This window comes from Mytilus trossulus, chromosome 9 (genome assembly GCF_036588685.1).
Source record: "Mytilus trossulus isolate FHL-02 chromosome 9, PNRI_Mtr1.1.1.hap1, whole genome shotgun sequence".
Classification (NCBI taxonomy): Eukaryota; Metazoa; Mollusca; class Bivalvia; order Mytilida; family Mytilidae; genus Mytilus; species Mytilus trossulus.
Genome location: NC_086381.1, coordinates 38,014,109 through 38,033,346, shown reverse-complemented (window position 1 = coordinate 38,033,346; position 19,238 = coordinate 38,014,109). Strand labels below are relative to the sequence as shown.

General features: G+C 31.1%; 1 long non-coding RNA gene across 1 annotated transcript; it reads right to left on the bottom strand.

Moving 5' to 3' along the window:
- Positions 1-1,660: 1,660 nt before the first annotated feature.
- LOC134683867 (uncharacterized) lies at positions 1,661-11,670 on the bottom strand. Its single transcript, XR_010101100.1, has 4 exons — positions 11,583-11,670; positions 3,631-3,776; positions 2,769-3,008; positions 1,661-2,077 (listed from the first exon to the last, which is right to left on the bottom strand). It is a non-coding gene; the product is annotated as an uncharacterized LOC134683867 (long non-coding RNA).
- Positions 11,671-19,238: the final 7,568 nt, after the last annotated feature.

Sequence of the window (19,238 nt, the reverse complement as noted above, 5' to 3'; positions counted from 1 at the left end):
AACGAAATTTACCATTCAAGTATAAAAAGATCAACGATTGAAAAGGATCCAACACTAAAAAGTAAATCTTCTCTCGGGTCAACCATGCGGAAAACTTCGCCACGTATTCAAGGACCTCCTGCAAATCAAAGTGAGTCGAGTGTTAATAAATGTTCCGTGTTTAAAAAACACGAGGCTCAACATCCAAGTACGTTCCAATCATACAATTTACTCATTTCTTCTTAGCCGGATGATCGGATTAATATGCAGTTTTCGAGCAATTGTGACTCCTGTATCAGACAAGGAAATTCATCGTTCGATTATAAAACGATCACCAGCTCTAGAAGAACTAACACGTACATTTGTAGAAGTAACTCTTCTCTAGACTCAATTTTATTAAACTTCGCTACGGTGTACAAGGACCTCTGGCAAGTCAAAGTAAGACAGTCGTTGATCAAGACTCCATCTATAACTACCGAAACAGTTAACTAGGCTCAACATCAAAGTACATACAAATTCCAGAAAAAGTAACACTTCAGCAAAGCCTTATGTTCGATGTGATAATAATTTTTTGGGCAATCATGAATATCAATTATCCACCAAAGAAATTCAACACTCAAGTATAAAAGGACTAATAGCTGAGAATAAGCAACACTAGGAGATAATTTTTCTTTTGGTTCAACCACAAGAACAACTGAGTTACTTGTCAATATACCACTTATAAATAAAATTGTAAATGGAAAGTATCCGACAAATAAATTCACTGTTCAAATATGAAGTAATCAACAACTTAAAAGTTTAAATTTAAAAGTAAATCTTCTCTTAAGACAACCATAATACAAACATCTTTATAATCACATAGCATGTATGTTTCATTAGGATACATTGTTGCGATTGGCTAACAGCAATCTCGCGTCCTTCTGAAATTAACATTCATCACATCATGGAATGTAACATTCATGATGACACGAACTCACAATTTGTAGAATTAACAATTATTGATCGTACCGAGCAGCAAACTACAAAAAGGGTCGATAAACACTAGTGTTAAACCATTCAAACAGAAAAACTAGCAGTCTACTCTATATAAAACACGAGAAACGAGATTAAAAACATAAATCAAGACAACCGATCAACAACAGAATTCTGACTAATGACAGGCGCAAACAAATGAAGCGGTTAGTCACGAATGTACATTAAAAACAAAAGATCGCTATTCACCCTACAAATCCATGACAAATGTGAAACGAATCAAAAGAGAAAACGTATGGTCTGATCTATGACAATGTACGAAACACAAGAATGACAACATGGACAACCACTGAAGTACAGGCTCTTGTCTTGGGATAGTCACATTCACAATGAGGGGTTAAATACTCGATGTTTGTCTCAAAGGCAATTATATTATACCACATGTTTTTTTGTATTGCTTATGTTTTCTGTCATTGTTTAAGAATTATGATCTCTTTATTTATATAAAATAACCGTATTTAATAGGTGACTTCACAAGAGAAAGGAAAATGTATATTTAAAGTTCAAGAAACACAAATTCATAATTATTAACTTGAAAGTTTAAATTCTGATAGATAAGATTTTATCGATTTTAAATACTGAAAAAGTATTCTCTACGTCCATCTACGTCACATTCCGAGAAATAAAACTACGTGATATCTATAAACTACAAAGTAGCACAAACAACCAGGGACTAACAGTGTCGTTATCTCTTGTCAATCGTACAGTTGTTTTACCGAAAAAAGAAAATAACAAACCCATACACAGTTTTACGGATCTTTAGGAAATAATTGAAACAGACATGATCGTACTACCGATCGACAAACTCTTTTTAATTACAAGTACATTGATACGGAACAATGATTAAGGTTCATCATAACAAACTTTTGAAAAAACAAAAAACAAATATTTAAAAATATTTCTGCCCAACAATTTATGACTTATTACATATCAATGTGTTCGTCATGGTCATTACTATCATAATGTCACATTTATTTAAATATAAAATGTCAAATAAAAGTAATATAATACCAAATGTAAGTCCTTTTGTAGAAAAAATGCCCTGTATATCTTCTGTCTTCTAAAACTATAAAAAATAAACAAAAACATTCTTTGTAACTATATCTATGTGCTACAAAGGTTGTTTAATACATTAATTGCTTGATTTCAATTAAATTCTAATGTTAGTGTTTGGTTTTTATTTGAAAAAAGATATGAAATCTTCCATCTTGGAACTACTTTTGGGAAAAGTATGGAAAGCATGTTTTCAAAATCATTGAATAGTAAAATTTTATATAATATAAATGAAGTGAAAAAGTTAACTTAGTCAGTGATTTAAATTGTACGTTTTTTTACCAAAGCAATAAACTACATCATTGGATAAAGAAAATATTTTTTTTTTTTTTGGTAAAATCAGACAATATAATTTTTAATGCTTATTACCTCCCTTTTTACATATTAAATTTAAGTATGTATACCAACAGTCAGCAAAACATTATGAATTATGGGCATTTATTCCATGCAAAAGACCATACATTTAACATAATTTGTTTGAATCCATAGAGTTTTTTTTCTTGATTCTATTGTTCTCTCTGCCAATCATACCAACAATGTCATATACATTTTATATTTGAAATTGTTTGGATTATTTGATTTGATTATATAGATCAAGCTCAGACATTGATTTTTTTGTAGTGTTGTTGTAGAATTCAATTATTTGTGAGGAAAACATCCTCATGAAGCTATTGGTGCATATTAAATTATCATATAGTACTTACATCTATAAATCAATCAATTTCAAAGAGGAATTTGTAAAATCCTCTAGCAAATGATCAATCTCATAAGGTTCATCACAGTCTTCATATAGAACTTCATATACAGCATCTTTGTCTCCATCTTTATTCTTGATAACAGAAATAACCCTGCCCTTATACCACTTTCTGTTGCTGTTTTCCTCCACCCATTCATGTACTATTTCTCTCCCTACAAATTTTGGTCCAGAACATTTGCGTCTTGATCTGAAAATAAAAGAAAAACAAATTATTTTAAAACTTCAATAACAATTTTAAAAACAATTTTATCATATAAGAACATGGGATGATGGCATTTTTTCTTTATATAATAAATCAACATTTATATGTGTAAACTCTGAATAGGGGAACTTTAATTTGTGTATACCAAGGCCATAACTATTCTTTTAATCACCTGGTTATATGAATTGTCATTAAATTTATTGAAACTTTTTTGTATAATTATAAGTAAGATATTTTCATCCAAAACACTGTTTTTCTACTTGATGCTAATCCTTTTTTTCTCAAAAGTAACCTACTAAATTACACATAGCACCATGATGGGTGCCACATGTGGAACAGGATCTGCTTACACTGCAAGACGATCACAGTTCAAACGCAGTTTTTGGTGGGGTTGGTAATGCTTGTCTTTAGTTTTCTATGTTGTGTTTTGTGAGAAGTTGTCTTTACAACCTAGAGTCTTTGCAATGCTGTTATCCGTTTATTTTGAAATTATGATTTGAAAACTCTTTGGCATTTTTCTAATGTCTTTTGCAACCATACAAAATGAACTGCTACTTTTGATTTTTAGTACACATTTAAATAATGTTATATTCTATAATAATTTTACCTTTTAGCAATTTTACTGGTTGTTGTTACCACTGGTTCATCTATCTCTGTGTCACTTTCAACTGTCAAGGATTTTCTCTGTTTTTTCTTTACTTTACCAGATGTCTGTTGACTTGAAGTGCTTCCTAAATATGGTACCTCAGTGTACTGAAATAATAAATGAAAATGTAACAAAAGCTACTAATTACCTGATTGGTTGTTGATTTTATTTTTCTCATGTATAATTTCTACAGTACACAATAGGAAATTTTATTTTTTTAGTGTGTTGTGCAAAATATCAGAACAAAATGTATGTTACCATCATAATTTCAATAAATTAAGTGGACAAAGCCACAATTATTTCAATCCCAATAATTCAATTCTATTCACATTATACAATAAAACAATTTGCACTGTTGTTGTAGTATTAATTGCTCAATGCTTTATACTATTTTCTGCATTGTGTGAAAACTCTGAATGCCTATATTGCATGCATCAATAAATAGATAAAAAAACCAGCCTTATTTTAATACTATTCAGTCTATTGTTGTTCCCCCATCTACATATACATCAGTTCCAAATACATAATAGTATTTGACTAAATGGATTTTAACAGTTTAATAGTCAATGCTTTGGTAATGCTATATTTACTAACCAACTTATTTTTTACTATAAATTTGTATATACTTTTACTCAAAATTAATATATAGATATAGGAACATGTGGTATGAGTGCCAATAAGACAACTCCCCATCCAAATCTACATATATATTTAAAAACAAACTAAGAACAAAACTCTCTCAGGTAAACTTCAGCTAAAAAAGATTTAGCTATTATATATGCCGCTTTTGATTGTATCAATATTCACATATAAGTACAAATTAGGACTTTTTGGGGGGACATGACTGTACATGTGGAAGATTATTCCTACACGTTAAAAAGAAAGCAAAATAACCGCGTAAAACACTTCCTTACCCATATGCCAGGTTCTCTTATTCCTGGATATTTATCGTAGCGTGGTGAAACTAACTCTGGAAGTAAAGCATTATGGTAAAATGCTGTTAATTTAGGTATCATCTTGGTTTGCCATAGTACTGTGTCCTTGTATATTCTTTCTATATGTATATCATATGGATTTAATGTTCGCACCACAAAATCTATCCATGGTAAATTGCATACATTCAACAAACCCTGGCATTGAAAGTAATAGTTATGGTTTGTTTTCAGTTTTAAGTTGTTTGATATATTTTCTAGGCAAAAGTTTTTTACTGACATTGAAGCTTGTGTCAAATTTATGTTCTTGTCATGAACTAAATTTTTAATTTCAATAAGTCCTTTAGCATTGTTTTCAGTGACTACACCATCTGGACTTCCTCCTAAAAATTTATGATGTTTGTCAATGACAAGTCCTGATTGTTCAACCTTGGTGTGTATATTTTGTTTCTGTTTGAGATTGACATACTCAGTGATGGTAACTTTTTCCTCTTTTAACCCAATTCTTGTAGCTTTGTTGCCTTTGAATGTACTGTATAGAAGTTGTTTAATCAATGGTGCTATTTTTATTTTTGAATTTCTTTTTACAACTGAGCCAAAATTTGATGCTGTAATGCGTTTTTTTCTTTCATCTTTCCAAATTTCGGAACATATTTGAGACGTACTGTTTTTTTCAATTTTTATGATTTCAGCTTCAGGAATATCTATGTTTTTATTCAAATAGTTAACTTTTAATTTTTCTAATTCTTCAGATGCAATATCGGTTTCAACCTGTAAAGATTCTTTTCCATAATGCTGTTTTGCTTTCTTTGTATTCGATTCTTTTAATGATGACATTTTTCTTTTCCAACGATTTTCTTTAATAGTGTTCTTGTCTTTTGTGGTATTGTTGTTGATAATGCATTGATTGCGCTGTTCATATAATTTTTCAAAATAGGCACCAGGTGTTGATTCGGTTGCTTGCTCCCACACATTTGGAGACCAAGTGGGCCCTTTGTTAAACCTTAAAGCTGTGGCATAGCATCGTGTATGCCATGATCCTCTATTGCAGTGGTTTAGTATCTTTCCCCCATCAAATTTTGTTCTCATATGCATCCAGCACTCCGCCAAATTTGTTGTAAAGTTACCTAATAAAGATTTAGCCTTACGTGCAACATTGTTCAGGAGGAGAGCAAGATCCTGTCTCATTCCAGATTGTAAATCATTATTGGAAAGCATATATGAGCCTCTGGACTGCTCTTGAGCCTGTAAGGATGTTCCTTCAGTCCACATTTCCGATTGTTGGCGGAAAATGTCCTCGTCACCATTATCATCACCATTATCATCATCATTATCATCATCAACTGCAACTGATTGTGCTCCATTACTGTTGTTTTTATCTGAAGTTTGTTTTACCTTGCAAAAATCTTTATTGCATCTAGTGTGATCACCATATATGTGTGATGTTGTATTTCGGATATCGTTTTCTAAGTTTTTGATGGCTAGTGTTTTATTTTTTTCAGAGGACCTTCGTCTTATGGAACACCTGACAGCACTAACAATTCTAATTCTTGTTCTTTTGCACAACTTGCCTTTCCCTTTATAACTTGGATAAATTTTCTAAATTACCCCTCAGACACTTGGTTATGTGATTAGCACATTCCAGTTTTTGAACCAATTTTCCCCATACAGGTACTCGTTCCATAATTTGTGCATGAATGGAGGAGTCGCCATCTGCAATAAAATGCATATAACGTACTCCAAAATCGTTAGCCTTCAAAAAACCTTCCACAATTATGTCAGACTCCATAGATTGACTGGATTGAGTCCAGTTTTTGAAGCATTCATGGTCTTTTGGTGTTATACCTAGGGAGTCACATCTGTTGCAAATGTAGCAGTACTTATTTCTAATCCCTATGTGCAAGATTTTTTTAGTTTCTGCACCAATTACAACGGCAACACCTCCAAGAGCATTATATGAGTGTTTGTGTGATCTTTTACTCCATCCACCATCACAAATAACTGTTATCGATGGAATATCTAGAAGGAAATTTTTATTTATTAAAGTTATGATAGTATGATACTAAACCCCAAACAGGGGGACTGTGCCTGATATTCATATGATGAAGACATAAACTTTCAATTAGTTAAATTGAGGTCTGGAGCTGGCATGTCTGTTAACTGCTAGTAGTCTGTTGTTTTTTATGTATTATTGTCATTTTATTTGTGTATATTTTTTACATCTTCTGAACTTTTTTAATCATGTTTGATTTTTATTTCAGTTTCTTGTGTGTAATTCTGAGTTTACATGTGTATTATCAGCTCTTAATAAAGCAGGATGAATGACCATGAGTGTTATTTTATATCTATGAAATCGGATTAATCCACTATAAAATTTGTAAGGGTTCCGCGGAACCCAGTGTCTCGCCTATTTTTGCAGTAAATCGCAGGCTCAACAACAATGAGGAAAAAAATCATTAAAAATATTCCTCTTGTTACTATTTAATGATTGTAAGAAAATCTAAGTCCATTTAAAAGTAAATTACAGAAAAAACGGAGTAATCTTTTTACAAACTTTACTTCTGGATACAATCTTATGATCATAAATAAGCTTCTGTCTAAGTTTGGTACAAACCCGATAGTTTAAGAAAGTTATTAAAATTTTAAAAACTTTAACCACAGAGTGAATGTAATGGTTCCCCGCAGAAAAACTAAGTCCATTTAAAAGTAAAATATGGAAAAAATGGATTTATTTATTTACAAAATTTACTTCTGGATACTATCTTATGATCATAAACAAGCTTCTGTCCAAGTTTGATACAAACCCAGGATAGTTTAAGAAAGTAATTAAAATTCTAAAAACTTTAACCACAGAGTGAATGTAATGTTTCCCCGCAGAAAAAACTAAGTCCATTTATAAGTAAAATACGGAAAAATGGAATTTTATTTTTACAAAATTTACTTCTGGATATTATCTTATGATCATAAACAAGCTTCTGTCCAAGTTTGGTACAAACCCAGGATAGTTTGAGAAAGTTATTAAAATTCTAAAAACTTTAACCACAGAGTGAATGTTTTGTTTCCCCGCAGAAAAAAACTAAGTCCATTTATAGTAAAATACGGAAAAAATGGAATTTTATTTTTACAAAATTTACTTCTGGATACTATCTTATGATCATAAATAAGCTTCTGTCCAAGTTTGGTACAAACCCAGGATAGTTGGAGAAAGTTATTAAAATTCTAAAAACTTTAACCACAGAGTGAATGTTTTGTTTCCCCGCAAAAAATACTAAGTCCATTTATAGTAAAATACGGAAAAAATGGAATTTTATTTTTACAAAATTTACTTCTGGATACTATCTTATGATCATAAACAAGCTTCTGTCAAAGTTTGGTAGAAATCCAGTATAGTTTAAGAAAGTTATTAAAATTTCAAAAACTTTAACCACAGAGTGAATATTTGTTGACGCCGCCGACGACGCCGACGGAATGTAGGATCGCTTAGTCTCGCTTTTTCGACTAAAGTCGAAGGCTCGACAAAAATCAGAATGGACGTTACAAAATTTAATGTGAATCTTATGCCTTGTGTTGATACTACAGTCCTATGGTCTCTACACACTGAATAAGCAATGTAACAAGTTTTCAGGGGCCATATAAATTGTGGAGCCTTATTCCAGTTAAAGAGAATCACAATCTTTGTGCTAAACCACTGGCCAATCACCAGGGTTTCTTAAATTTCTGTTTGTAAAAATCATCTGTACAGGCCAACATAATAATAAATGTTACTTAATATTTCATGAAATTGACATTCAGTTCTGTAGATTGCAAAGTTTATTGTGAATACTTTTAAATCATTAAAAAATATTATGTGGAGCCCAATACATTGCAATAACAAATACTGGTCAATATATACATTTGGGCCCCTATAATACAGGTGCTAATGGGTCTTTTGCTTTTGGTGATTTTTTACATTCTGGAAGGTTAGTTCTCTAGTATGAAAAGACATTTTCTTTATAAAAATTTATAATTCATTATATTGTGATTGTCCAACAACATTATTAAGTTGCAGAAAGATGAAGTTTAATAAATAGGGGCCCTTTAACTGCCTTAGAGGGTCCCAACTCTGGTCATATTTCATTGATTCCCTTAATAATCAACTATTTTTTTTCAGCAAAAGTGCGCCTATCTATCTCTTACAACATACAACTAGAGGCTCTCAACAGCCTGTATCGCTCACCTGTTACTGTATTTACTGATGTCGGTCATCTTGGTTGGTAGGTGGGGTCATTAGACACTTTTTTTAAAATAGATACCCCAGTAATGATTGTGGCCAAGTTTGTTTAAATTTGGCCCATAGTTTCAGAAAAACAGATTTTTGTACAAGTTACAAAAATGACGAAAGGTGTTCAATATTGACTATAAAGGGCAATAACTCCTAAAGGGGTCCTCTAACAATTTTGATCTTGTTGACTTATTTGTAGATCTTACTTTGCTGAACAGTATTGCTGTTTACAGTTTATCCCTATCTATAATAGTATTCAAGATAATAACCAAAAACTGCAAAATTTCCTTAAAATTAAAAATTTTAGGGCAGCAACCAAACAACGAGTTGTCGGATTCATCTGAATATTTGTGAGTGGAAAGATCTTATTCTGATGGACATTTAAATCTTGAAAGATTTGCCCTAAATCATGTAAATGTCTTAGTTTAAAATATATAATTCAAAAACTGCATTTTACCGCTATGTTCTAATTTTAGCCATGTCAGCCATTTTGTTTGGTAGGCGGGGTCATGGGACACATTTTTTTAACTATATACCACAATGATAATTGTGGCTAAGTTTGGTTAACTTTGGTCATGTAGTTTCAGAGAAGAAGATTTTTGTACAAGTTACAAAAAATGAAGAAAAGTTGTTAAAAATTGACTATAAAGGGCAATAACTCCTTAAGGGGTTGACTGAAAATTTTGGTCATGTTGACTTATTTGTAGGTCTTACTTTGTTGAACATTATTGCTGTTTACAGTTTATTTCTATCTATAATAGTATTCAAGATAATAGCCAAAAACTGCAAAATTTCCTTAAAATAACCAATTCAGGGGCAGCAACCCAAGAACAAGTTATCCCATTCGTCTGAAAATTTCAGGACAGATAGATCTTGACCTGATCAACAATTTTACCCCATGTCAGATTTGCTCTAAATATTTTGGTTTCAAAGATATAAGCCAAAATATACATTTTACCCCTGTGTTCTATTTTTAGCCATGGCGGCCATCTTGGTTGGTTGACCAGGTCACCGGCCACATTTGTAAAACTAGATACCTCAAGGATGATTGTGGCCAAGTTTTGTTAAATTTGACCCAGTAGTTTCAGAGGAGAAGATTTTTGTAAAAGTTTACGGACGACGGACGACGGACGCCAAGTGATGAGAAAAACTCACTTGACCTTTCAGGTCAGGTGAGCTAAAAATGTACATTTTATAGTTGCTATTGAACATTATTCAAACAATAGCCTCTGGCCTTTGCTAGTATTGTATTATTTTAATTTTAGTTTCTTGTGTACAATTTGGAAATTAGTATGGCGTTCATTAACACTGAACTAGTATATATTTGTTTAGGGGCCAGCTGATGGACGCCTCTGAGTGCTGGAATTTTTCGGTACATTAAAGACCTGTTGGTGACCTTCTGCTACTTGTTTTTTCTGTTGTCGGGTTGTTGTCTCTTTGACACATTCCCAATTTCCATTTAAATTTTTATTAATAATAAATCGATCAATCTTTTTACATATTTTACAAATGTTACTGTCATGACTGTTACACTTTTTGGGTTTTGGAGTTTGTTTTTTTTTAATTTTATAATGATTGTCATTTTTCAATGATTATAGTTTTGTAAGGTATATATGAATAACTGTATTCAAATTATGCACACCTTCATGATATCTATTCTTTTCTATTGCTATCTTTTTTTCCAAGTCTATGGCCGATGACATTTCTTCTTCTACCATCACTTTCCACCACTGATTAATTTCTTTTCAATAACACTGAATGTGTTCTGTCCCATAGTTGGGGAATCCATGCTTGCCAATTGTTCATTTAGATGAGCTAAACCATTCCCGCTTACTATTGAACCCCACACAGCTCTGACATTGATGTCGTAGTGACGTGTTCCAACATTTAACAATTTTGGGCTAGTCTCAAAATGAAATTTTTTTCCACATCCCGTACATTTGGCAGCGAGAATTACAGCAAGTCCAAAATGAGCTACCTGGGATTCCAAAATTATTGGAACTGCACCTGATATAGCCTTTTCTCTAGCTTTATCACAAAGAATAGCATGACACGTTATCTCGGAAACATGTTTTTGCAAACACTGTAAGTTTATTATTCTGTATCCTGTTGCTGCTATATTGTTAATTTCAACACTTCTAAGTACTCCATCGACGGACCTGTACACCTGGAATTTCTTCTTTATACTTGGCTTTAACAGTTTAATAATCATTCTGTTGTTAGCAATTGCTCTACGCTTCTTTATTATTCTAACTCCAGTCCCTTCTTTCAAAGTACACTTGAACACATGTTTTACATTGCCTGAACCTACTCGTATTCTTTGTCGTTTTGCTCTGTGTTTACCAGGAGCTAAACCAAATATTCGGGACTCTTTCTTTATTCTCGCCATTGTGTAAACCACAATAAATAAATTGAAAATAACTATCTACACTGTAACCTATTGTAATGGCAACCAGTTGCTCTCCATAGGAAGTACAACTATAAATTCATATTAAACAACAGACACTTTTTTTGAAATAATATTTTTATTAATCTTTCATGTCAAACAGATAACTGTATATGCTGTAATATAAAACAAAATTCATTTAGAAGAATAAAAATTGTATGACCTCGTCATACATGATCAATAGATCAACGGACATAAAATGGGCTTTATGGGAGATCGAATGAATGATTTTGTAATCAGTTCATGCATTTCAACCTAAAACATAGTATCTTACCACAAGTCAATCTGTTTTTCAAATATTAATAACTGTTTTACTAAATTTCATTTGGTTTCACTTTTTGAAGATCAGTGATCAGCCTGTCAACAACTTCCGCTAAAATCAGGATATCACTACGCCTAAATATTCCCTACAAAATTACCGATAATTTATAGAATTTATGATCGTTTCTAATCAAAAATTATATTATTGTGAATTTTTGTATGATTTATTAAATAATATTTTATTCATCATAAAAAATCAATCATTATAATTGTGCGTAGGAATATGGAACTTTAAACAGAAAGTAGAGACGAAAACAAACCAAAACAAACTGCTACACATGATTTTAATTTAGGTTTTACATGGTAATTGAAATTGCGATTGTGCATTGAACACGACTAACATGATCCTTTTGTTAGAAAAAAATCAATATTAACTAAAAAAAAATCCTATTTATGAAAGGTTAATAATATTGATAAAGTTACTTTTGCACTATGCTGAAAAAAATGGCCACCTCCATGATTTCTCACATGTTGGTACGCAAATTGACGTTTTAATTCATTTATCCCAATTTAAGGACATTATCAAGTCTTGTATCCCATAGATGTAAACCCAAGGTATTGTAAATTTATTTAATATATATTTGAAACCCTCCTATATATGCGTCCCATTTTTTTTCCAGAGCTGTGTATGAAAAAATCTACCGTTGATTTCTTTTTTTTATAACTTTTAATCAATAACTTCTCATGCTTTTGCCATTGGCTCATTATACAAAATGGGACAAATATTTGTAGGAAACAACTGGAAATCAATGTTTGGATATGATATAATATAATTTTTAGGGCATTGAAAAGTCGGCCATTTTTTTATTCTTCAACAATTCTGTTTGTTATGATGAACCTTAAAAGGGTGACAGAGTCGAACAAAAATATTGAATAACTATTGTCTGTCGTTTTAGAACTATTTGTGTTTACTTAGTTTATGAAACAAGTTAATAATGCTGAAGGCTGAAAATTCAAGGTTTAATCAACAATTGTTCTTAAAATACCATGTCCCAAGTCAGGAACATGGCAGTTGTAATCAAATAGTTCGTTTCTAGGTGTTTGTTTTTATCGGTTTTTGTCCATAACCCCAATTTGTTTTCTCTCAATCTATTTGTCACTTTTAAGCACTGGTGTACTACTGTTACCCTTAATATAGTGAAATAAGGTAAGAACAACTTCTGGTTTAAATACGAAAAGAATAACAAAAAAAAGGCTCATTTCTATTTATTTTTTTTGGTAACAGTGATTGATAATTCATAACATAGAATGTGGGTAAAATGCAAATTATATTTATTGTTACAAAATGATTGGGAATGTTTAACGTCTTGCTTTTGAGTAATGAATTTGAATTTTACAAGAAGATAACACTAGAATAATTTTGTCATGTTAATCCCGTAAAATATGTGTAGGTAGATCTAATTGAAGAGAGATATACACGATTGGATATATGATTTTAACTGACTGTTAAGTTTTAGACTTTAAAGGGACATCAGCCCTCAAATTCAGGGTACCCTATTTGACTATTTGACTCAAATTATCACATCTGATTTATAACATAATAAAACATTAATCAGAATTATAAAAAAGGTATATGGATTTAATAAAGTCGAATTACGAACACAGATAGATAGATAGATAAATAGTTTATTAACGTCTCACCATTAATATACACAATAAAATATTTACATATATCATAAAAACATAAATATATATTAATGCCATTCTTAAAAGAATTATGAGAGACAAAAAGTAAAATTTCATCAAACAATAAAAGGACTTTATAAAACTATGTACATGTACTATTAAAATTTCTAAAAGAAATTTAAATAACTTTACAGTTTAATAAAATGTTATCGATATAAAAAACGTCTCCTTCGGTCTAAAATAGATTTGCGGGTCTGGCACATTTGTAAATAACATTAACGTTTTGACATCCTAACACAAAAGACAGTTTCTCACGGTTCGTTAACATGTTAAAGTTCTCATCTACACTGTTTATATATTCATAAAGTTCGTTCCTTAAATCGTCATAAAGCGGACATTCAATTAGTACATGTTCCTCAGTTTAAGTTTTACTTTCACACATAAAGCAAGTCCGTTCATGCATTGGTAAATGTTCGAAGCGCCCTGTTTCGATTCGTATGGGTGCAACCCCACATCTGAATTACGAATATGCTCTACGTTGAGCAGGAGATAAAAGTGTTTTTAAATAGAGTTCACAACTAATTTCGGTTTTAAATGTTCTATATGTTCTTAATTTGTTACAACCACCATCCATACGTCTTGCAGAAACTCTATGGGGATCTTCCGTCCACTTAGTTTTAAAATCGGTTAAAAGTTTATCTTCTATTTTGGCTAACACCGTAGTTTTGTGAATGTTCGTGTCACTATACCAGTCACTAATATTACACAATTCAAACTGCTGATAAAGTCTATAATTTGAATTTTTACATGCTTTATACCGTCTAAAACTATTTTCCGCCCAGTTATGGATTCTTTTATTAAGTCGATCAGTGTTCATATACCTTAAACGATTCCAATGATTTATAACAGTTCGCCACTGCCTTACACAAGGTGGTTTACAGGCTGAATCTCCATTCATTGCTACATTAGGTGTATACCGTCCGACTCCCATATAAAAACGAATTGCCTTATTTTGTATCGAATTTATACATGAAAATGTTCTATCTCCCCACACTGCCGCTCCGTAGCTGATTGTACTCCAAACAATCGAGTCATATAATTTTGTGAAAGAATCAAACGGTAGTCCTCCAAAAGAATTTTACACAATTGATGATGCACAGACTCGATCATATTAATCAATGATTCGTGAATATTTAGTATAAAAGCTATCTAATTGACCATTGCTGTCTGTTTGAATCCATATTATAGGTTTAAATCATATATTAATTATGTTGTTAGAGAACCAATATTTGAAGATCGAATCATTCATCCAAAAGTTTAGTCCGTGTTTCTCTTTTAGTCTTGATAATCTTTTCTTTTTATAGCTTAAACCCCTTTTTCCTGCGTAACCTATCTCAGTCAGCAGAAGTGTTCTATTGAAATCTTCATGAATACGGATTATATTGAGTCAAATAATTCACGTGCAAGTTAATAATTCATTAGTATCGTTTCTTTATTTATTTTGACAAAACTGAATCAAATTAAACTGGCTGTTATGTTAAATGATTATACCACTTTCTCACTTTTCGTCATGATTGAACAAACACAATTATGTTGTTTTCTTTATTTAGTAGCCAACGTCCATTTAATGTGTATGTAGCGATATCAGGTGTAACAACAACTTCCAATCATCCCACAAGTCATCTAATTGTTACTCTATTTACTTCCACGAGTTGTATATACATAATGTACACAGCCATGTATCACCATCATTGCTGGAAATCAGATGGATAAATCTGTTGTAGAGTTGTCACTGACTCAGATGTACTTATAAATATATATTATTTTTTGTGCTGTATCTTGCATTAATTTGTAGGATCCTTTACTATTGATTATTGAGCTGATCTGTTACAATAATATCCCCATGCTTTATATATCATGTACTGTAGTACGACGCTAGATTCAAACTGACAAGGAAAGATAACACACGGCAACCGAAAGCTTTAATGTGAAGCCCAGGTGGTCGTGTGGTCTAGTGGGACGGCTACAGTGTAGGCGATTTGGTGTCACGATATCTCAGTAGCATAGGTTCGAACCCGGCGAGGGAAGAACAAATCATTGGCGAAAGCAAATTTACAGATCTAACATTTTTGGGTTGATGTTTAGACGAGTTGCATATATATATTGGTATAGGTAAACGTTTTGCTAAGTCGTATATGAAATATTCTACAGCTAAAATATACTCACAAGACACTTTTCCAATGTAATTCATGTATTTGGTTTTGATGTTGTATTTGTTTTTCTCGTGGTGTTTTGTCTGTTGCTTGGTCCGTTTCTGTGTGTGTTGCGTTTCGGTGTTGTGTCGTTGTTCTCCTCTTATATTTAATGCGTTTCCCTCGGTTTTAGTTTGTTACCCCGATTTAGTTTTTTGTCCATGGATTTATGAGTTTTGAACAGCGGTATACTACTGTTGCCTTTATTTTCCAAACACATTTATTGTACAACCACCTTGCAGTGAAAAAAACCCTCATAGAGAAATAGAGAAAAATAAAGACGAATTGATATCTAAATCAACTGCATATTACATATCAAAGTCTTACTGTTAGTATGAAAAATGGAAAGTTTTACGCAGAAGAAAATCGAAGCTTGTGGGTATTTCGAAAAACATTTACGGGTCTATTTTAATTGGTTCAATTATTTTATGTGAAAGATTTTAACTGATTTTACCATTTAAAGCTCCGATTCTAGCTAAAATATGGAAAATCTACCAAATATGTCAAAAATGTCAATTTTTAGATCGTTTTTGTCAAAAATGGAAGTGTTCATCCTCAACCGTTATATATGTTATGTATTATCATCAAATACAACTTACATTTCAATGTTATGAATGAATACAAATGCGCCCACTTTCACCTAAGACGAAAACCGTCAAAAATTTAACTAAAATGTTAACATTGTGAAAATTTCAGTTATTTAGCATGACTTTATGATTCTTGTACCCGATATACTGTAAAAAAAAAAGCATATGTTTATGTAGCAGAACCATTCTTCTTGCCAATAGATAACTAGAAGTTTACATTTTGACAATGTTGTAAAACTGCTATATTTTGGGGCCAAATAAGGGTCTTACCGACCTTAAGGCATTCAAATGGATAAAACCAGAGGATTCCGAAAATCTGACAAAAAATCCAAAACATGACAAGCAAATACCCTAAAGTGCATATATATGTTAAAAAAAAAAAGTGCATATATTTTGATGTCAATAGTTAATTTCACAGTAAAATAAATTTATTTTTTAAATATGAATATGAATTATTATTTAATAGTGAAAACTATATTACATATGCAACTGACCACTATTGATATACTCTTATCTCATACAGTCTGCACGGGAAGGATATACCCTATTTTATAACCACATTATAGATGTGCTTCATTTTGTTTGACTTTTATATATGTGATTAAAGGTAGTATTTTCTAAAAAACTGTGTCCCAGAATTTTGATAATCTGTTTCTAAATGATTTTTATAGATGAAAGGTGAAATAAGGTTTGGCACCCAGCAGTTGAATCAATATTAATAGGAGGAATTTATCACACATCTGAGAAACGGTTTTGCAGCTTCTGCATTGTCAATCAAAGGAATGGACACATTTTACCACCATTTATAATGAATACCATAAAAACAACATTTTCATTAAAGAAGGAATAACATGTTTGCTTCGGAATGAATTAAAAAATTTCAAAATCCATTGAGTGGTTTAGGAGAAATTAATCTTTAAAGAATGTTGGTTTGAGTGAGAAAAGTCTGACTGTAGTTCTACCTTAATGACATGACAACAGTATCGTGCCTATATCCTTTCGTAGTAAGTCTTTCTATAGGTTTTGTAAGCTTTTAGGGTGAATGCCGAAATTTTTGTGCTTTTTAAGAAAATTATCATACAAGATTGGATGTGAAATACCTAAACGTATAAGATGTCTGCATGTTAATTAATATTTACGAATGATTTCTTTGTAGCGATGAAAAATGTTGTAAATGTTTTGACTAGTTTATGATATCGAATACCCTAGAGATGCACATATGATTGTTTTTTTTTATCTCTAAATTCTGTATATATTTGTTTGTTTATTCTGCTTTTTTATATTTGTAATATATGTACCAAATATTTAAAAAAAAAAAAAAAAAAAAGATGTCACTTGATCCATTGCATATATGTTATTTAAATTGTCAGGGGTTAAGAAAATATTAAAAAAAAAAGAATTAGGCAAAAGAATGGATAAACTTACAAAAATGCAACATAATATTTTTACAAGAAACACATTTTTCGAACAATTCAATAGATAAAGAATTTACGGGCGAATTATATCATAGTTTTGGAAGCACACAATCAAGGTGTTTCGATTTATATCAACCAAAAAAGTAAGCATGAAATCATAGATAAATATGTAGAACAAGACGGAAGAATTGTTTTAAGCAACACAGAAATCAATAAAAATATATTTACTTTTGTAAACCTTTATGCCCCCAAACACATGTAAAGATAGAAATATATTCTTTAAAAAAGCTTTAAGTGTCATTGAAAAATATAGTATTGGTATAATTATCATACATGAATGAATGAAACGCTTAATATAAAAGATAGAAAAAGTAATTAAAAAGATCAACAAAAATAAAAAAATAAGACAAATGGCGAAAAACTCTGACAAAAAAAACTAACAGTTATAGATATATGGAGAGCAATAAATCCAAATAAAACACAATATACCTGGAAAAGACAAAATAATGAAGTATCTAGTATAATTGATTATTTTCTAGTTAGTCAAGATGTGAGACCAAGAGTACTCAGCACTGATTACGACCTGCTACTATTCAATAAACAGATCACTTAGCGATTTTATTTAAAATTAATCATTGCCAAAGGAACAAAGGAAAGGGATACTTCAAACTAAACAACAGTATTCTTAATGAAGAATCATACAAAATAAAAATAAATACTTCAATAGATAGATATGAAAAATTAAGAAATAAAAAAAGTCTAGCTATTGTGTGGGATCTCTTTAAAATAGAAGTAAGAGAGAAAACTATATAACACTGTAAATTAAAAGCTAAACATAAAAGAGATGAAATAACAAAATCAGAACAAGAACTTAAACTTTTGAATGAAATTCATGATAACAACCTGGATGGAAAAAAATAATAATTTGCCAAACATAATAAATTCAATAAATAAAACAGAAGAAATGCTACAAACTCTATATTCAGATAAAATAAAAGGGGCACAAATAAGATCACGAGTTAAATGGATAGAAGTGGGCGAAAAAAATACAAAATGTTTCTTGGGATTAGAAAAATCAAGACAAACAAGGAAGAACATTACTGCTATTAGGGACAGTAAAGGAGAAATAACAGAAGATCAAGGAAAAATATTAGAAACGAGGAGAAATTATGATGTCAATTTATATAAGTCAACTAACCCTAAATTAAGAGGAATTGAAAATTATATTGAAAAAACTAAAATAAATTACAAACTAAGTACACAAGAAGGTAATTAAATTGACGACAACCTGACAATAGAGGAATGTACAAAATCTGTCTTTAAAAAGAAAATTAATAAAACACCAGGTATCGATGGTCTCCCAATTGAATTTTATAGAGCTTTTTGGCCCAAGTAACAAAACTTTGCTGTAGATCTTTTTAAATCATTGCTATGAAAAAATTCTCAGAAACAAGGATTAATTACCCTTATATGCAAGAAAACCGACCCATTAAATTTAGATAATTATAGACCAATTACCTTACTAATTGTAGATACCAAAATCATAGCATACTCTCTTGCACAAAGACTGAAACCAATATTGCATAAAATCATTCATAGTGATCAAAACGGTTATGTAAAAAACAGATATATTGGATTTAATATTAGACAAATCCAAGATATTTATAGATTATCGTTGATCATCTCAACGAGATTGATTTTCTCGCTTGAGCTGGAACAGCGAAAGTGA